The sequence below is a fragment of the Cupressus sempervirens genome, chromosome 9, assembly GCF_028749045.1.
Source record: "Cupressus sempervirens isolate cs-2001-9-10 chromosome 9, ASM2874904v1, whole genome shotgun sequence".
NCBI lineage: Eukaryota > Viridiplantae > Streptophyta > Pinopsida > Cupressales > Cupressaceae > Cupressus > Cupressus sempervirens.
The window spans coordinates 770,246,270-770,267,474 of NC_143126.1; positions in this window are offsets into that span (position 1 = coordinate 770,246,270).

Genomic DNA, 21,205 nt, shown 5'->3' on the forward strand with positions numbered 1-21,205 from the left:
TAAAAACTCAAATTATAAGTTTGGAAGAATTTTCTATGGAAAGCGTTCCAAAAAAGTTTCAAATGATCTACATTAAATTAATTTTTTTTTAAGATTAGAAAGGGGTCACTGCAGCTTTTGCAGTGGATATGCAAGACTATTAACACATATTAGAAACTTGCTTGTGAAACTAAATACCTTTTAGAAATTTCTAAAAGTCGGTTGACCAGATTAGAAAATTAAAAATCAACAAATCTTACAAATTTTTCATTAAAAAACAATTTTGGAGAACAAAACTCCCACAATAAACCTATCGGCTTAATTAATAACATAATAAAAAAAATATCTTGAATTTAAATACTTTTCACATATATATATATATATTGAAAAATATTTGTGAAAAGCATCAAAATAGCTTTATTCCTATGTGAAATTCTTTTCTTCAAATCTAATTTACTTGTAGTGAAGTAAACATGTACACTAGTTGTTTTAAATTAGTTTATTAATAAAATAATTTATTCTACAATTTTATTTTTTAAAGATAGAATAATACTATGAAAATGAAAAGGCGCGGAAAAATAGAGGAATAAAAAAGAAGGAAATGGGGGATATTGAAGAGAAATGGAGGAGGCGAGGGAGAGGGAAAAGAAGGGGAAGACGAAGGGATCTGAAAAAAGTTGGATAAAAGAGGATGCCATGAAGAGCTGCAGGGGCAGCTTCCCAATTTCCTAGCCAGTGTGAGGAAGGAGAAAAGGAAATGGAACTACATTTCCTGGATATTGCTATGAAAAGCGAATGAAGTGGACATGGAAGGCTAGAGAAATTGGAGGAATTAATCCTCTCTGTCTCCTGGATGCTGCGAGGAAAGTAGAGTGCAACAGACAAGAAGGCCCATGAAATCTGCTACTTATAACTACCCAACTGCTTAAAACCAATCACACAGACTGGGGTCTAGCAAATTTCTGAGGCGGAGAACAATTATAATCTACTCGAGTTTTCAACATGGGCAGCAATGAGTGCATATTGGATTTGGAAACTAAAATCGCCAAATGGCAGAGTCTATGGGCCTCCGATGACTCCATTAAATTTGATGTCAGATGTGGGCGTATTGAGATCATCCAGATGAAGGGGCTGGCGTGGTCAGTCGAAGCCCGGTGCATGCCCAATTGCGAAGATTACACTTTCAATATCATTGATGTTAATCCACCCGAATCCCTTCTTCATTTGCAAGGAAAATTGGATCTTCTGCTTGTAGCGCTCCAGAGGTACGTCAGGTCTATGTTCAGGGTGGAGGAATTGCTGGTTAAATTGTATGCCTGTTCCTGCTTGTTGTCCCGGGCAGAAAATGAGAAGCGGTGGTGGATTCTTGTGGATACCGAGATCATGGTTGTGGCATGTGAAACAGCCAGAGAGGCGACTCGAGAGGCTGCGAAAGCGGCGGCGGCTATTCTTGTTGAGCTCATGCAGCCGCTGCCTTTCTTACCTCGGGCACAAAATATTATTAAGGAGAAGGTCTGCTGGGCCACCAGTTTTTTTGGTACAGAGGAGGCCTGGAATATTGGCGTCGCACAGGCGGCCGTTAATGGCGGAAACGTGCTTCAGTGGTGTAAAGTTCGGGTCTTGGAGACGGAGAGCACGTTTTCCAGCTTCGAATTCGAAGTTGCAGTAGAAGACTTGTTGCAGGGGAATGATGTGATCTGTAAAATTGGGCTTGTAAATAGGTCCGCGCTGAAGGTGAGCGTGCGTTTGGGAGAGAAGATAAGCGTGGTTTGCTCACAGGAGGGAGTCAAACCCGAGACGTCTGTGGGGTTGCGTTCGCTTTTGCCGCACATGATCAGAAACTACATCGAGACCGCTCCCGAGGGCGAAGATGGTGCTGAGAATGTCGTGGAAGGTGTTATAGAGCGTGTGGTGGGTTATCTGGCGTTTGTGCCGAGAGTATGCGAGGTCTGTGGGAGCCATCGCATTTATCAGGAGGATTCGTGGAGCAGCATGAGGATTTGTAGCAGCATTTGCAAGGCTCGAAAAGATGTGTGCGGGGGTTCTTTACCAAAGTTGACATGGCCCACTGATCATAGAGGAGAAGAAAATGTGCGGACAAATTCCCTGAGCGATACAGAGGCGGCACGAGGAGGACTTGCCAGTTTGCTTCTCAGAGATTGAATGCTGTTTTAGATGGGACAGGGTGAATGAGATGGAACGCTATATATGTTAATACTCTACTCTTAGTTATTGATGTACCTTAGTAATGATAGCTTAGTTTAGTTTTATTGTGATATTGATAGACTTCAATAATGATACCTTTGTCCTAGTCTTATGATATCAAATTGTCCATACTAATAAATATGAAGAGCACATCTATTGTTTTGTTCTTTTTTCTTTGGTTTCAACATGGGATTTGAGAGTGAATTAATTAATCTTCTATTTGGTGGTTGTTTATCTTTTATATAGTTTTTGGTTTTGATGTTGAAATGGGTTGGAGTCCTAATATGGAGAAAGCTCCTTTAGATGGGATAAGATGGATGTGATAGATACCTATATGTTAGTACTGCTACATTTTGTTACAGACATATTGATGTACCTTGATAATGACACCCTAGTCTTATTGTGATACTTTAACTCAATACGGATTAATTGTTTTGGGTTAAAGCTATTATTACAATGTTAAATTTTTGTTTATCAACTTTATATTAAATTGATGATCAATATTACTATTATCTTTGATTCCTTCACAACAACAAAAATGGATCAAAACAAACAAGAAATATTTAACATCAATAAATAAATAATTAAAATTTGTCCTTTAACAATTATAGGTCAATAATCATTGTAGTTATTACTCCTTTACAATTATAGAAAAAAATCAAAAGAAACAACAAAATACTAACTTTATTAAAGAATAATTAGCAATGAACTCTTAGACTTTACATCTAAGGTAGACTTGGGATCTATCTTTGTTAATAAATATTTATAACGATGCAAGGCAATTGAAGTTATGTATATAAAGTGCATCTAGTAATCATTTTTCTTTGTGTCAATGTGATTGCTTTCAAGAAAAAATGTTATGTCTTCTAGACATTGATAGTCATGTTCAATGAAACATTATCCTTTTATTTCATTGGTGTGCCAAACACTTGGAAGGTTTCCACCAATTGTTTGCACTTGAGATCAAGTAAAACAAGATTACTATGAAAATTTGTCCACTTCACATTTATTTATTGGTGTTTCTATTGTTAAATGGTTTTTGGTCAAATTTTTTTAAAAATATTTTGTTGGGAGTTAGGAAAGCTAGGAATGGTTCAAAAAAAATAAATGCATTCAGTTATTTATTTAAAGTTGTAATTTATGCATTCATTAATGCAAGATGAAGTAGTTAGAAAATATTTGTATTTTTGTTCAAGAAAAATAATTTTCTCCGCCACCAAAAATAGTATGGACCAATAGAATGAATAAAAAAGGTGATTTATCAAACAATGAAAAATTAGAAAAAGATATAAACATTTAAAATTTCATATAATCTTTTAAATTCTTTGATTTGATTGGTTAATGTTAATGCCAGCAACTATATGTGGGCTTTCCTTAAGAAAAACAATTGAAACATCAAGGGTCAAGATTTGTATCAAAACTCTCTGCCTCAGATATCATTTCAAGATTTGAGGAGATTTAAAAAGCTTTCCTTAACACGTAATTTGCAAAAAAGCAAATGGTCTATGGAAGGTGGCCTTTCAGTGGAGGCTAATATACAGGCAGAAATTTGTTCTAGGCTAAGAGGGCTCGAAGATTGGGAAGCAATTATTTTTAGATGAGATAATTAAATCTCAGGCTAGGCTTCCTGGCTACAAATATGGGCAATTTTCTACACAATCCAAGGGTTTGTTATTTGACTAATTGGGAAGTTGAAGTAATTAAGAAAATAATTTGTTTAAAACTAGAAATAAATATGGACTTCTGTATTAAATTGTCACAAATAGTAGCTCTTAACAATTAACTGAAGCAATAGTTTTTTAACACTCGCTTGAGACTACAAAAACATCAAAGCTTGGAAGTAGCTAATTTATTTCAAGTCCTTTCTCAGCAAGTTTCCTATTACAATTTTTTGGAATCTCTTTCACAAAATCCACACAACTAACCTTCTCATATGGTGCCACCGACAAACACAAACCCCTAAAAAAAAAAGTCAAACAATAGAGAAAATATTATATATTTGAACAAAAACTCCAAATTTTTCCATGCTCAATCCCATGCTCATAAATAATTAATTCAAAATTAGCTACAAATTCAATAACAATGGCTTCTACATACAAGGGTTACCATACTGATAACCTCATGGAAGCCTTGGCTATCTTGGTTGGAGTGGAACAATATTGTTTATGTGGCTAGAAAATACTCATTTGTGAGACTGACTCGCAGGTGGTTATGAACTTATTGCATAATAGGAACCTTGTGCATGTGGATTGACATTTGGCTCTGGTTATTCAGTAGATCATTCAGTTATGCAATTCTCTAGATTTTGTGTCCTTTATGCATATCCCTCGTGAGTGGAACGGTGTGGCTAATTGTTTGGCTAAATGGGCCTCTGAGCAGGGGCCGGCTTGGAACATTCTTGATCTTAGGATGCTTCCCCTTGATTTATTTCAGATGCTAGATCAACTTTTGGACTAGGATAAAGCTATGTAGTTCTCTTTGTTTCTTGTGTTGTTCAACTCTCTTGGATATTCAATAAAAATTTTACCCCTCTTTTAGTCACAAAAAATAAAATAAATAACAATGTCTTCAGATAATCTACTATCTAGTTTACTGTTTAGTTTCCTTACTATGTATGCCATTGGAATGTGCCCCGCTTCTTTTTTTGTAATAGCCACCAATAATTATTTCAAAATTTTATCTGTGGAAAATCTTTAACAATATTCAAAATTCTTGAATTGGCCTAGATCGGAAGAATGAAGAGAAATAGTTTACGGTTTCTCTTTTTAAATCTTCTACGAGGTCACTATTCTAAAAATTATTTAATATGGAAAATGGTACTAGTAGAAAATCTAAAATCTACCCTAGCATATCGTATATTAGCATAACATACTTTAAAAACTTAATTACAAAAAAATTAATATATAAGATTTCTACCCGTAAACAAGAGCTCTGCAGAGCTATAATCCATGCCTTGTCGAAAAGGCAAGGACTCTAAGTGTAGTGACAAAAATAACTGAAATATGAATGATAGGTTATAGCAAAAAATAATAAAATAAATGTCAGTAATATGTCAAGATTAGTTGCTTGAAGTATTCACTTATATGAAAATTTAAAAAATGTAGTCAATCTATTTTATTATACAATTTTAACCTTCCCTAATTCTTCGAAATACCCATTGCACATGACCAAGATAGAGTTGATAATTCAAACAGCGTAAGAGGAAAAATTCAAATCAAGTAATGTAACGTAGACTTTCAAAAGATGTTTATCTGAAAGCAAGATGTAACGTATCACGTGATCTGTGAAGGATATTTGGGATTAAGCCCTGGCCCTTTCGGGAGCTATATATGTTGGATGATGGCCCTTCACACGCACTTTCTATCTTCATGAGTTGTAAAACTCCACCCGATCTTCACGTGTATAAGAAGCTACAACGATGGGTAAATGTGGGCCGTGCAACCTACGTATGCAACTTAATTTTGATGGTTTGAAGTTACCACGAAATTTCAGAGACACTAATAAGAAAGCAAGGGAAGGAGATATTATCATCTTGTGAATTAATCTCTCACCAAAAAAAAAACCAAAGAAAAAATAAAGTCATACTTTATTTTTTTTCAAATTCATAAAAAAATATTGATTATTTTCAATTTTTCGGTTGTTTTCAACTATAAACTATGTAGATCATGAATATCAAATGCTGAAAATTTTCAAAAAATCCATCATTATTTCGATCTTTTGAAAATTGGTCAACTATACATTTTTGTGAGAGGATAGCTCCCGTTGTGAATTAGTAATATGACACTTTTACACTTTTATGTTACCCTTATATTTTTAATTTACGATTATATATATTCAAATTTTAAGTAGGTTGAGATGGAATGTGATGTCATGAAGAATAATGATTTACTAAGATTGTAAATGTTTCTACAACTTGTTCACTAAATGTCCACATTACCCTCTACTATACTACTCCTATTGGAAAACCAACGGTCAAGATTTTTTCTCAATCAACGATCGATATTAAAAATAACTTAACAACCCTAACCAAGTTGGTTTCTAGTTACTTCTAAAATGAGTCAATTATTCTACTCTAACTAATTAGTTAGGACAACTATTATTTACTAAATAATAGCATGTGGACAAACAATTTTCCAAAGTTAACAAACTAACACTCCCTCTTAGCAAGGAAGTTGTTCTACATAACACCCAACTTATCTCTGAAGAAGATGAGTTTAACCTTCTCCAATGCCTTAGTCAGAATGTTTGCAACCTGCTACTTTGTAGGTATGTATAGTAGCTGAACAACCCCCCATTTTACACAATCTTTGATGAAGTGATATATGATGTCTATATGTTTAAACCTATCATGAAATACTCGATTCTCAAACAACTTGATGCAACTTTGATTGTCATAATGTATCACAGTAGTATCAACCTTCTAACTGGAAATAAGACCACTAACAAGTTTCAAAGTCATATAGCTTCACATGTTGCCATACTAGCTACTATGTATTTTGCTTCTACTGAAATCATAGTCATAGGCTTCTTCTTCTTGCTGAACCAAGATACAACTTCGGATCCCAAACTGAAACAACACCCTGAAGTGCTCCTTTTGTCTATTGTAATACCTGCCTAATCTGCATCAGTATAGGCTATCAATTTGATACTTTCACCTCGAACATATATGATCTCATACTCAATTGTACCACATAAGTAACACAACACATGCTTAGTTGTTGTCCAATGCATTGTCTTTGGTTATACCATGAACTGACTAAGAGAGTTTACTGCAAATGCTATATCTAGCCTGGTCTTGACCAAATACATATGTGAACCAATCAACTATCTATATAAGGTCGGATCTACATCCTTTTCCTTGGATGTATCTATCTTCGTCCAATTCGTGATCATGGGTGTAGACATGGCTTTTCAATCCTCCATCTTGAATCTCTTCAAGGTTTCACTACAATATTTCCCTTGACCAAGGAAAATCACTTCATCTATCTAACATAACTCCATGTCTAGAAAGTAGTGCATAAGTCCCAAATCCTTCATCTCAGACTCTTTTGCAAGATCCCTCTTACAATCCTCTATGAGTCCTAGTGAACCTATAAGAAATAAGTTGTGCACATAAAGAACAAGAATGAGAACCTCACCCCCAACCACCAAGTAGTAGAGATTAGCATCCACTTCAATCTTCATAAAGCCCATTTCTTGCAAATATGTATCAATGTGCTCATACCACACTTTGGGAGTTTGCTTGAATTCGTACAAGGCTCTTTTCAATCTGAACATGTGGGTCTCCTTGTTGTGTGCTACAAAGCCTTCTAGTTACTCTATTTATACCTCCTTCTTCAACTCACCATTAAAGAATGTTGTCTTGACATCTATTTGATGGATTTTCCATCCCGTCTATATATATAGCAAATGAGATTATAGCTCATATAGAAGTATACCTAACCACTAAAGAAAATATCTCCTCATAGTTTATTCCCTCCTTCTAAGAGAACCCCTTTGCCATGAACTTTTCCTTGTATTTCACGATACTACCATCTGCACTGTGCTTTATCTTATAGTTCAATTGTGATCCAACTACTACCCTATCTGTTGGTCTAGGAACTACCTCCCACACATCATTATGCATTATTGAGGAATATTCCTCAACCATAGAATCTCGCCATACTTTATGTTCTGCAACCTCCTGATAGTCTGAAGGCTCACTATCTACCAAATGACTGACTAATGCCACATAGTCATTGAACTTGGTTTCTTGGCTCTGTTGTCTAGTACTCTTCCTAGGAGCTCCCACAAACTCCTGAGTATCCCTTTGTGTATCTTGAACCTCACAATTCTTACTACCAACTGTAGAGGATGAAATGTCAACCTCTACATGTCTTCTTGATGTATTTCTTGTTGCACCAATTGCTTCACATTTTTTGAATCTTCACCACTTGAACCTACACTTGTACTAGTAACTATACTTGATCTTCGCTACCCTCGACTAAGCCTTGAAGCTTTTGTTGGTTGCTCAATCTGCTCATCTATTGGCAAATATATGGACCTTCTAAATTCCTTGTCCTCCATGAACTTGACATCATTTCTGGCAATAATTCTTTTGGTCTCGAAGATAAAAATCATATATGCCTTTGACATTTCATTGCACCCAACAAGGTACCATCTATCTATAGTCTAATCTAACTTTGTAAATGTATCATTTGGGATATTACAATATGCCAAATCCTCAAATATAAAATTAAGATTTAAAGTACTTTGAAACAATGTATTAAGGAAGATAAATTCGTGTACATTTGGAAATATTTTTGAGATTTAATCTTAAAGTGGATAAGGAAGATAAGTTTTTGAAGTTTTCATGCTATAAATGGAATTTAGTATGCAATAATTTTATATTAATTTAAATATTAGTAATTATAATTTATTAATAACTTATATTGAACTTGTAATTACATAAAATGAAATGATATGAACTAATATATTTTTTGAAATGATAAGGACTAATATATTTTGTGAGAAGATCAACTATAGTCTATATTATCACAACTAATACACTATCAAATTTTTGCATTTACTTTAAGCTTTTTTCTTCCTCCCAACAATGACCCATATTATAGAAGATAAGATGCCAAAATTGAATGTCATTAAAGGATGACCATATTATACAAGTTACACATCATCGAATCCCAAAAAAAGATAAATGATATCCAACAAAAATTTCTAGGGTATTTTAAAAGTAGGTTTCATTTAAAATGTTTTGCATTGTGTTAGGATCTAATTATAATTTTAGCTTCTCCCATGATCAAAATCATATAAATTTGAGTCAAAAAATTTTAGTTGGGTATATTCACCTATGACCAATATTTTTTCTTAATTAGTCATGATTTTTGCTTTTGAGTTAAGATTTTAAACAATTTAATTGGACATACACTAACTTTCTTCAAGTCAGAAGGAAAGGAAATTTGAGTCTAATGAGAATTTTTAATCAAACAAAATAGAATTGACGTGTGTCAGATAGTACAATTGGTAGAGACCATGTCTAGATACATACCTATAATAGACTGCCATATGCCTTATTTAACATTGGACTCAGCTATCCTCCCTGCTAATTGTAAAATTGACCAATTTTCAAAAAATCAAAAACATCACGAATTTTTCTAGAGTTTTTGTACTTGATCTTCATGATCTGCATAGTTTGTAGTAAAAAATAACAAAAAAATTGGAAGAAAGTCACTATATTTTTTGTTAATCTAGAAAAAAAAATTGACTTTATTTTTGGCTTTAGTGCATTTTGTCTAGAGATTAGCCCATCCCTTTAACATTAGCATTGTCTTTTTCAATGGAAAGAAATAAAATTTTTTCTTTTGAAACATTGCAAGAGCATATGTTGACAGAGGAAGTTGGGCCAGTTCTCATGAATGCATTCTAGCTAATATGTTAGATTTTTCATCTTTGACCTTTCAAGTTTCCTTAAAGAAGAGGTGAAAGGCTTTTACATTTCTATAAAATACATTGTATATTTCAAAACAAGAACATAATTAAAATGGAGACATAAAATAAGAACAACATGACAAAAGCTAAGACAAGCTATTTTAATGGTGGTTCTACAATTGCCTAATCCACTTTAAGAAAGGAAATCCATCTATGAATCAAATTTCTAATATTCCAAGACGACAACACAATTTGAGGAACATAGTTTAGATACCTGCTTAATATGTAAAAAGTAAAAATTGTGCCATAAGCTCCTTCTTTTTGCTTTGTCGTGGGGAAATGACTGGTATACTCATTTGTCCATCATTTGCTAATTATGTCATCTGAAATTCCTTTTGACAATTACTGAGTTTTAACTTTGATTTGTTGTGCACTCAAAAAATTTTCTTATATTAGAAATAAACTGGTTGGATACTGAAAAAGGTGTGTGCTACTAGAAAAAGTGGTAAGAATCATTATGCCCTGCCACAGAGTTTCTTTCCTAACACAAAATAACTTGGAAAACATCTTCCCAATGTGATAACTCGCTAGAGCTTGAAAATTAATCTTTCTTACATGTGTGCTTCACCTCTGGCTCATTTCGTGGAACCAAATTGACTGATTTCTCCATTCTCTACAACCAATGTATATCCAAGCAATGTGGATGTAACATTGCTAGAGCTGCATAGGAAAGATGACACTCCATTAAATGCTATATATAGCTATTAGCTCACAGAGAAAATCAACATTTGGTTTACTTCTTCCACTTCTCTTTGCATTACGTCAGTGCCAATTTGTGTTCCACATGTGTTGCAATCTTTGAAGGAAAATAAATTTATTTACTCTCAAAATATACCATTTTGTTAAAGTTAGATAATATCTCTTCAAACTCAATTGTGTATCTCATGCAAATCACTTTCTCAACTCTTACAACCAGTGTACTAAAACTTCATAATCTTTGTTTGTTCTTGAAAACTCAGATTTTCTTTTCACCACTCTCAGAACGTAATAGTATTTATAGCATAAAAGTAATAAATGTTATTTTGGGTATCTCTTTTGTTTTACAAGAAGTTGGAAGAAAAGGCATTTTCAAAATGTATAGGTTACCTTGTGTATTAGATATGAGTTCAAGTATTAGCACATGCACATTATTGTGCTTTAACCTTATATATGGTGGAGTAATACAAAAAAAAGGGAGAAAACATAGATCCTTCTAATTGAGTTTCAAATACGACTGATCTGTATTGCAGGAAGTTTTAGAATTGAGAGGATGGTGAAGTTTTAGAAGTGGGTAGAAGCCCAACTTGTTGCATAATGGAGAAATTCTTATGTGAATTACAAGAAGTTAAGAAGGACATCAAGCAAATTAGACATCAGATTGAAAACAAAGAACAACACCATGTCACCAACATAGTTGCATTTAATAAGCATTCTCCTTCTTCTTTGGTAAGATTATATATAAACAGTTCCTCTTTAGTAAAATTGTATACAAAAGTATATCTCTTGTCATATTTTTTTATGTATAAGTTGATTGTATAAATTTATATTCTTATGATTTGATACTGTAAATTTATGTTTATATGAATTTGTAACATTATTAAGAGATTAATCATCATCAAATCAGAAAAAATGGGGTAAAGAGGATATTGTGTATGAAACAAAGTTGGTTTGTGGGAAAACAAAGTTTTACAAAGCCAAGAAAAATGATAGCTAACTAGGGGTAAATGATCGCAAGTACAACTAGAGACGAGTCATAGACACCAAATGAGCTCTTTCCATGTGTAAAGTATATGACTACTCAAGTGATTAGTAGATTGATATAGGTATTAGGACTACTAACATTCCATTTACTTAAATCATATCATTATTTTATTCAAATGTATGCAATTGACTCTCACATAATGGTTTATGAAGATACTGCTTTCTAACCAATGTTAGGGATTTAAACAAACAAATTACAACTGTGTGCAACATCTATTAGGGGCATTTGTTTCAGCTTCACGCTTTGTCATCCTGATCTAGCAACCATATATTGGGATTGAGAAAACAAATTAGAAAATTGAAGTACAAAAAATTGAATCTAGAAGAATAAATGAAATAGAAATTAGAAAATTGAAACAATACATGTCAAATGTAGACTGTTCAGAAATTAGAAATTTGAAACAATACAAGTCAAATGTATTCTGTTCAAAAATTGTTCTGTACACTACTCTGAGTACAAAAATCTATTCCCCACTAAAGCTAATCAACACCTCCAAATTAGCCTCAAATTCAAGGTTACTTTGGCAATCTTCAGAACTCAAATTCTGTGACATGCATATGGAAATTTAATAGATTTAGAAGAGGGTTTGAAATGAAATGTGATACCTATGAGGCAATCTATTCAACATTGGTATGGCTGAATCTTGTACTAAAAAAGGGATCCATAAATGCTCTGAAATTAACAAATGTTCAATCTTTGATAGTGGAGAAAGAATATATCAGTTGTTTAGATCAAATTGACCAAATAATAAAATCACTAATTAAATTGGTGGGGCTTTTTTACCATCTCTCATTTTGAGCAATGCGGTCCATCTCAATAGGATTTCTTTGTACTCACCAAAGCTCTGAAAAGGGGAGGGGAGCTAAAATTGGTAAAGTGATGAAATCTACAGGAGGCATGGATGGCATATCTACGAAGAATCTGGAGAGATTTTTGAAGAGTTGAACTAGCTCCTAAGGCAAGAAGTGGTTGAGCGCAAAGGTGGACTGGAACCTTGTACAGAATTTAGTTGTCGTAGCCAAAGTGCAGGTGAAGGATGAAGCAGAAACCCTATGACTCATTGGAAAAGCAACAATTGTGGGAGGTCTAATTGCAAATCTTGTGGTGGGATGGTCTCTCTACACCTTGAAAACAACTGGGTATGGGCTTCCCGTTGGTCCAAGTAGCTCCCTCGATGCTCTTGAGGGCATAAGCTTCTTGGTTGTATTTGGGTTGATAGGATGGTTCGTTTATACTAAAGTGAAAATAGGGTTAGGACTACCCAGTGGACCATTTGGATTGTTGGCTGCAATTGAAGGGCTTTCTTGTGTTAACTTTGTGGGCATTGCGGTTTTTTTGGGGCTACAGTATTTGGACTATGGATTTATTCCTAGTACTATACCTAGGGAACAATGCTTTGGCTAAGTTCAAGTTGAGAGCTCCAAAGGTTCGAGAAGCACCTGTGGGGAAATGAGTTGTATGTCCACGATTTTTAAATAGGAGGGTTTTCTTTCATCAATAACAAAATCATAACACAAGAACATAAGACAAAAATTTTGCAAGGGAAATGTACTATTCATGGGCACTATAACGAATTGAATAAATGAGTATTTCTGTGACTACAATACAAGCAATCATGAACAAGTAAAGAAGCCCTAAATAACTATCTTAAAATCAGTTTTGATTAAATTGAGCTCCATCATTTTCTCTTTGAAATTTTCCCCTAATTCCTCTAAGGCCTATCATACGAATAATGGGTAATGATTATCATAGGTAAAATGGCTAACGTCTATCATAGAGATAGTGGGTAATTCCTATCACAGGTATCGTGATGTATAAGAACAAAGACAATTTGCATTGAACATAGAAATAGCTCTTCACAGGAAACTATTCAACCTCAATCTTTTCTATGTTTTGATAAAAGAATGTGGAAAGAAAAAGAGGCCCACGAGGAAAGAGGCCACAAAGAAGGAGAGAACTTACATATGTCTCTGTCTCAGTTTACAACCATCGCTTTCTACAGTTGTCTCGCTATCTACAATCGTCCCTATCACTAAGAATAACTACAAAACTGTCGATAGCAATGTTTTAAAAGTTTTCTTCTCATGCAATCATCTTGTGCAATAAATTAATCCTTACCGCTCTCTAATAGCTCCACCACATAATAATAAATGCTATTAAATCAATACTTATCGCCTCTTCAATTTCGTATGCATTTTTTCAGATTTTTGTCAAATATTACCCCTACCAAAAATTGATGCAACCAATAGGAAATTAGAATTTTGCAAACATAAAATAATTATTAAATATTTCCACATACAAACATTAGGTTATTAGTTTTGATTTTATTTGCACTAAAGCATTACTATCCATACAAGGTAGGGACTAATAAAATGACATAATACAAAAAAATGTCTTGAATTTGACAACTTTATATATATATATATATATTTGTGTAAGAGAAAAGTATAAAAATAGCTTTATTGCTATGTGAATTTGCTATATATATATATATATTCTACAATAAAAGAAAATAGGAAAATACTATGAAAATGACCAGAGATGGAAAGAAATGTCAAAAGGTAAGGAGGAGGAGGCGAGGGAGAGGAAAAAGGAGAAGAGGAAGACGAAGGGATCTGAAAAAAGTTGGATAAAAGAGGATGCCATGAAGAGCTGGTGGGGCAGCTTCCTAGCCCTGCCCTAGCCAATGTGAGGAAGGGGAAAAGAAAATGGAACTACATTTCCTGGACATTGCTATGAAAACCGAATGAAGTGGACATGGAAGGCTAGAGAAGATTCCTTTTGACGAATGGGTTATGCGTGGGAAATGTATTGAAGCGAAATGAATACTATTGCGGATTTGCCCTCGATGCTTTCTTTGAACTCGACGCACGTTTTTGGTTGCATCTAAACTATATACTCTTGTGTCTAAAATATGTATAGTTGTTAGGCTGTCAATAACCATTCGGACAAATTTATGGTCTAATAATATTAGTAAAACAATTAGTGAAAATTTTCGCCAAGTCTACTATTAGTATTGAATTAATTTAAATCTCGAGTCTCAATGGTTTACCTTTAATTTTTCATGAAGGACAATTATAATGCTTTTCAAGGTGTTTATGATCATGAGAAATACGGAAGAAATTTATTATTATTTTATGTTACAAATATATTCCATTAGAAATGGAAATAAAATCATTTGATTGTTCATAATTCTAGATGATACAAGCATAGTCTATAGTATATAAGAATTTTTTGTATTTTTATATTATACAAATTATATGATTAGCAAAACACATGACTTTTAGAGTCTTATATTTTCAAAAATAGTGTTTAGATTTGGTTGTACAAAATATTCTCTCGGTTTCCTGGATGCTGCAAGGAAAGTAGAGTGCAATAGACAAGAAGGCGGGGGACAATTATAATTACCCAACTGTTTAAAACCAATCTGCAAATTTCTGAGGCGGGGGACAATTATAATCTACTCGAGTTTTCGCCATATGGCAGAGCTCCAGGGCCTCAGATGACTCCATTAAATTTGATGTCGGATGTGGGCGTATTGAGATCATCCAGATGAAGGGCCTGGCGTGGTCAGTCGAAGTCCGACGCATGCCCAATTGCAAAGATTACACTTTCAATATCATTGATGTCAATCCACCCAGATCCCTTCTTCATTTCAAAGCCAAATTGGATCTTCTGCTTGTAGCGCTCCAGAGGTACATCAGGTCTATGGTCAGGGTAGAAGAATTGCTGGATAAATTGTATGCATGTTCCTGCTTGTTGTCCCGAGCTGAAAATGAGAAGCGGTGGTGGATTCTTGTAGATGTCGAGATCATGGCTGTGGCACGGGAAATTGCCAGAAAGGCGACTCAAGAGGCTACGAAAGCGGCGGCGGCTATTCTTGTTGAGCTCATGCAGCCGCTGCCATTTTTACCTCGGGCGAGAAATATTATTAAAGAGGTCTGCTGGGCCACCAGTTTTTCTGGTACAAAGGAGGCCTAGAATATTGGCGTCGCACAGGCGGCCATTAATGGCGGAAATGTGCTTCAGTGGTGTAAAGTTCGGGTCTTGGAGACGGAGAGCACGTTTCCCAGCTTCGAGCTTGAAGTTGCAGTAGAAGACTTGTTGCAGGGCAATGATGTGATTTCCAGAATTGGGCTTGTGAATAGCTCCACGCTGAAGGTGAATGTGCGTTTGGGAGAGAAGGTAAGCGTGGTTTGCACACAGGAGGGAGTCGAACCCGAGACGTCTGTGGGGTTGTGTTCGCTGCTGAGAACAAAGACGGTGTTGAGAATGTTGTTGAAGGAATTTTAGTGCGTGTGGTGGGTTATCTGGTGTTTCTGCCGAGAGTGTGCGACGTTTGTGGGAGCCATCGCATTTTTCCGGAGGCTTCGTCGAGCGGGATTTGCAGCAACATTTGCGAGGCTCGCAAAAATGTGTGCGGGGGTTCTTTACCAAAGTTGACATGGCCCATTGATCATAATCATGGTCTTGGGAGAGGAGAAGAAAATGCGAGGAAAAATTCCCTGAGCAATTCAGAGGCGACACGAGGAGGACTTGCCAGTTTGGTTCTCAGAGATTGATGTTGAAGTGGGTTTCGATTCATGATAAGGTGAAAGCTGTTTTAGATGGGACAGGGTGAATGTGATGAAAGCTATTTGTTAATATTCTTACATTTAGTTATGAACATTGATGTACCTTAGTGATGATACCTTAGTTTTATTCAGATATTGATATATTTTAATAATGATACCTTTGTTCTAGTGTCCATACTAGTTATGTACTATATCACAATGTCAACCTTAAAAAAAAGAGAGAGAAGAGACCAAAAAAGTAATTAATGAAAATTTTAAGATGACTTGAATATATGTCGTGTTCATAAGCTCTATCAGATCTTTGAAACTCGTGACATAATAATTCATACAAATGACAAAATGACAACAAAACACCTACATAAAAAGAAAGAAGAGACTAAAAAATAATTAATGAAAATTTAAAGATCGCTTGAATGTATATCACGTTCAAAAGCTCTGTAGATCTTTGAAACTCATGACATAATAATTCATACAAATGATAGAATGACAACATTACACCTGCATTAGATATATTTATTGATAAAAACTAAGAATAACAATTTCTTATATTGATATTTTAATAATATTTTTTAATACCATATTCTAAACTAGCAACACATTTTGAAATACAAATAGAAGATACTTAATATTCAGTCACAAAAGAATAATAATTTAAAAAATTTGATAAAATGTTTGACTAAATACCATATTATGTTTAGATCCAACATCTTTCAAAATCACATGATGTTTTCTTTCAATATTAATGATCCAATAACGAGACACATATATTTCAACTACTTATTCACATTATTGATGTTCTTGTTGTTTGTATTCCGGCATGACATTTCTTTCATGAGCTTAGATCCACAAGCCTTGAGAATCTGGATAAATTTTCCAGCCGGCTTTCTCTTTTTTCTCTTCGCTACTTTTATACATTTTTGCACACACATCTTCCAAGGTAGTTGCAACAAGAACATTGATAGCATTTCTCTATTGTTAAAGTACTGCACTTAGGGTATTGAAAAGATATTTGTTTGAGGTATTTTGTCAAACACTATGCTTCAACATTTTTACATAACCTATGATAATGACAATCTGTCAAAAAGTTTGTGTGATTTTCTACATATTTTCGCATGCACGTCTCCTAGTGTCCATACTAATAATATTGGTCCATACCTTTGTTCTAGTCTTATGATATCAAATTGCCCATACTAATAATCATGAAGAGCACATCTCTTGTTGTGTCTTTTCTATTTGGTTTCAACATAGAATTTGTGAGTGACTTTTAAATTTTTTAATGATTGTTGTTTATATTTGATATATATTAAAATTAGAGTTATTAAATTTTATGTTTATGAATTCTATAATAAATTGGTAATCATTATTATTCTGATTTAGTATTCTTTTACAGTAGTATAAATCAATCAAAAGAAACACCTAACATATAGGTAATCAATGTAACTATTACCCTTTCACAATGCTAGACAATAATAAAAAGAAATAAGAAAACACAAACTTTATTGGAGAATAATTATATTGGAACTATCTTAATCATTTATGTCTATAAAGTCCATCTAGTCATCATTGTTCTAGGTGACAACGTAATTGCCTTAGGAAAAAAACTATTCTTCTAAACATTGATAGTCATGTTGCATGAAACATTATCTTATTGTTTGATCGTGTTCAAAAGTTTGAAGGTTTCCACCAATTCTTTGTGCTTGAGTTGCAAGTAAAAACATTTATGTATTGGTGTTTGTATTGTTCAATGATGATGGGTCAAATTTTAAAAATATCTTTTAGTGGGAGTTAAAGAAAGTTTGGAATGGTGCCATATTCAATTCTAACACTATGGATGAGGCTATCCTCTCTACAAACTGTACAAATGACCAATTTTCAAAAAATAGAAAACATCATAGATTTTTTCAAAAATTTCAGCATCTGATCTTCATGATCTACATAGTTTGTAGTCGAAAACAACAAAAAATTGGAAAAAAAAATCACTATATTTTTGTGAATCTGAAGAAAAAAATGAAGACTTTATTTTGTCTTTAGTACATTTTGTCTGGAGATTAGCCTGTCCCATTTTGAAATGATTTGTATCAAATTTGTATTGGGTTGGACTATTCTAACCTCAGAAAAAAAAATTGAAGCTAAAAGTGGTTGCAAAAATAGTGAAAGTGATCAACGGAATCTTCTTTCGATCATCAAGATACTTTCAACATGTAAGAACCCAATTGAATCTTTCGACAACTTTCCTAATAAAAATCCCGCAAAAGAAAAATGTACAGTTTGTTTGCCTTGACATGGAAAATGCAGCATTGATGGACGTCATTCGCTAACTACACATGAATCCTTTTGACCTTTATTGTCGAAGAAGCTTGGGGAGTCAGCCACGAAGCTAATATGATGGGTGAACGTCATGGACCTTGCCACTTACAGAAGTAGCTTAATTTTGACAGTTTCAAATAATTACCATGAAATTTCATAGATGCCAACAAGAGAGCAGAGGTAGGTAATTGGAAGGAGGATGCAACATCACACTTTTATACGTTAATGTTACAAGAATATTTAATTAAAGATTATGTATATTGAGTATACATAATAAACATTACTAGTATATTTAATTAAATATATGTACACTGACTATACATAATAAGAAGAGAAAGAAAATTAAAACTCCTTACAACCCTAACACATAAAAAGTAATTTAGCATGCTTCATGCCATTCAATGGATCTAACAAGAGTTCTAGTGGAGCTAGAGTCCCTACCTTTTGTGTAAAAAGGAGGACAAATTTGTCTAATAGTAAAAGTGTAGTGAATGTTATTTCTTTCAAACTTTTAACGTTTGACCTATATTCTTTTGTTTCAAATATTTTAATTAATATTTTTTTTGTCTTGAAATTTTTATGTCTTAGTTGCATAGGTTTTTACTCAAACCTTCTATTCATTGAGGTAAAATTAGTGACATCAATGTTTTAGATCTTTATTTAACGTCTGTCATTAAGTTTTTGAATCTTTGTTAAATGGGTGACATATAGATTTCAAATATTTTTTAGATGTATGAGATCAAGATTTTGGATCTATTTTCAATGTCAATTTATATTGATATAAGAATGCCATTAAGAAAAATGTAAAAATCTATAAACATAATTATAGTATTAAAATTAAAATTTTTACATGAGATACAAGTGGAATTTATCAATTTAATCATTCTCCATTATCTAGCCATAGTGTACATGGTCATGTAGATATAAATTCAATATCATGACATATATTTTCATAAATAACTATGGTAAAGATATTGTAATCTATATGATATTTAGATTATATTATATATCTAACATGTATATTTCAAAATGAAAGAATTAATTCCTATAAAAGATAAGTTAATATTTTATGGCAAAATGCATCTATATGTTAATTAACATTCTATGATTGTAGAATTTATATAATTTCAAATAAATTTAAATTTTATTAATTGTATAAATTTGGGCATACATAATAGTACTTATAGTTTGTGGTTCAACATTATTAGTCTTAAGTAAGCACAGTAGTATTCTATTTTATCTGGATGAAAATGAGATAGTCAAAAATTCAAGATACAACCTACAACTAATGTTTAAAATCATTATCATTTTTTCAAAAGAAAATTTTAAAAAAATAAAATACACTTTTGTTATCTCTTCTAAACATCTCAGGTGGTTGTGGAGAAGCTTTGCATGGTTCTTTTTGAAACTTCTGTTCTATGAACATAATTATAATATTTGTACAAATTAAATAGTTGATTGTGACAAGTGTATTGTTTGAATTCTACAACCATTAGCGGGCATCCTACTTGGCTATGTTGGTATGGGAGCCGTTAACCAGAGTATAGAGAGCCCAACTTACCTATTTCTACATATCTCATTTACTTTTAAATATGTTACCTCAATTTCCAACATTACTTAAAATGCTTGCCTTGCCCCATTTGTTCTCTCGTTTCTCCAGATTAATTTACTAATTTGATGGATGGGGAGCAGGCGACGGTGATGTCTGTGTTAGGCCAACGACATTTACAATGGTGAGTAGGTAGCGGTGATGTCTATGTATGGTCAGACATACAACCAAGCATAGGCAAAGTCTTATTGGAAATTGGTGTTTGTGTCTCCTCCCTCACCTAGTCATGTCCATTAGCACACTTGTTGGATGGTTGGGTTGATAGTGGGGGTGACACAACTAGAAAGGGTTCTTGCGTTACAAGTGGTTGTGGCTCTAGCCTCTTTTTCAATGGTGTTGGTGGTGCCCCTTTTGTAACCCTAGCTGAGTTCACATAGGCACCCAGGACTTTTACGACATTAGCTTCGTTGATGACTATAACTTGCCCCTCACCATTGCTCCTAAGAAAGGTATGAATCAAAAGAAGATATCCATAAACTAATCAGATTTCTTGTTGCTAAAAATCAGTGACATGGTGATATCACGAAAGTTTTTAGAATATAATGTTTTGTAATTTCTTGTGATGGTAAATCAATTTTACCCCTGGGAAAATGGGGATTAACCAATCACAAAATAGTAATTAATTTTTAAAATTAATTCAAAAATAAATCAATTTTAAACTTTAGCAATAAAGTCACTGTGACATCATTAAAATTAATTATGAACCACAACTAAAAACATTAGTTCACTACCTTAAGGCAAGGACTAATAATTCATATCACATACAAAGACAAGACCTATTAAATTAAAATTTAAATTTTTTCTTTATAGTTGTGAAGAAGACAACAAACTATAAAGCCACACCCTAGAATCATTTATTACTATCAAAAAAATTCCTTAAAAAATCAATCAGAGTTTAACTTTCAAGTAAGAAGTATTGAAAGGAACCCAACAATGAGAGGTGCACACATACATGCATAGAAAGATTAATTTTGTATTATGGTTAGAAATTTCATGTGGAACTAAGAGGTTTATCAATTGAATAGGCTATTTTCTTTCAATCATGGAAATAAAAACATTTGACAAGGATAAAGGAGAGGATTGAAAGGGAAAAAGGAATATCAAGAAATATTAAAACTTCTTCACAATGAATATATTTATAACAATATAATTTTAAACAATTTATCTTAATTTGGTAAATGTTGTAAATAGCATTAAGTTTTTCACAACTATTTATACATAATTGTTTAGAAACTTGTGGAAAACATCTATGTATTATATAACAAGTAATGAATATTATTAGTTTTTCCCGCCAAATAGATGAGA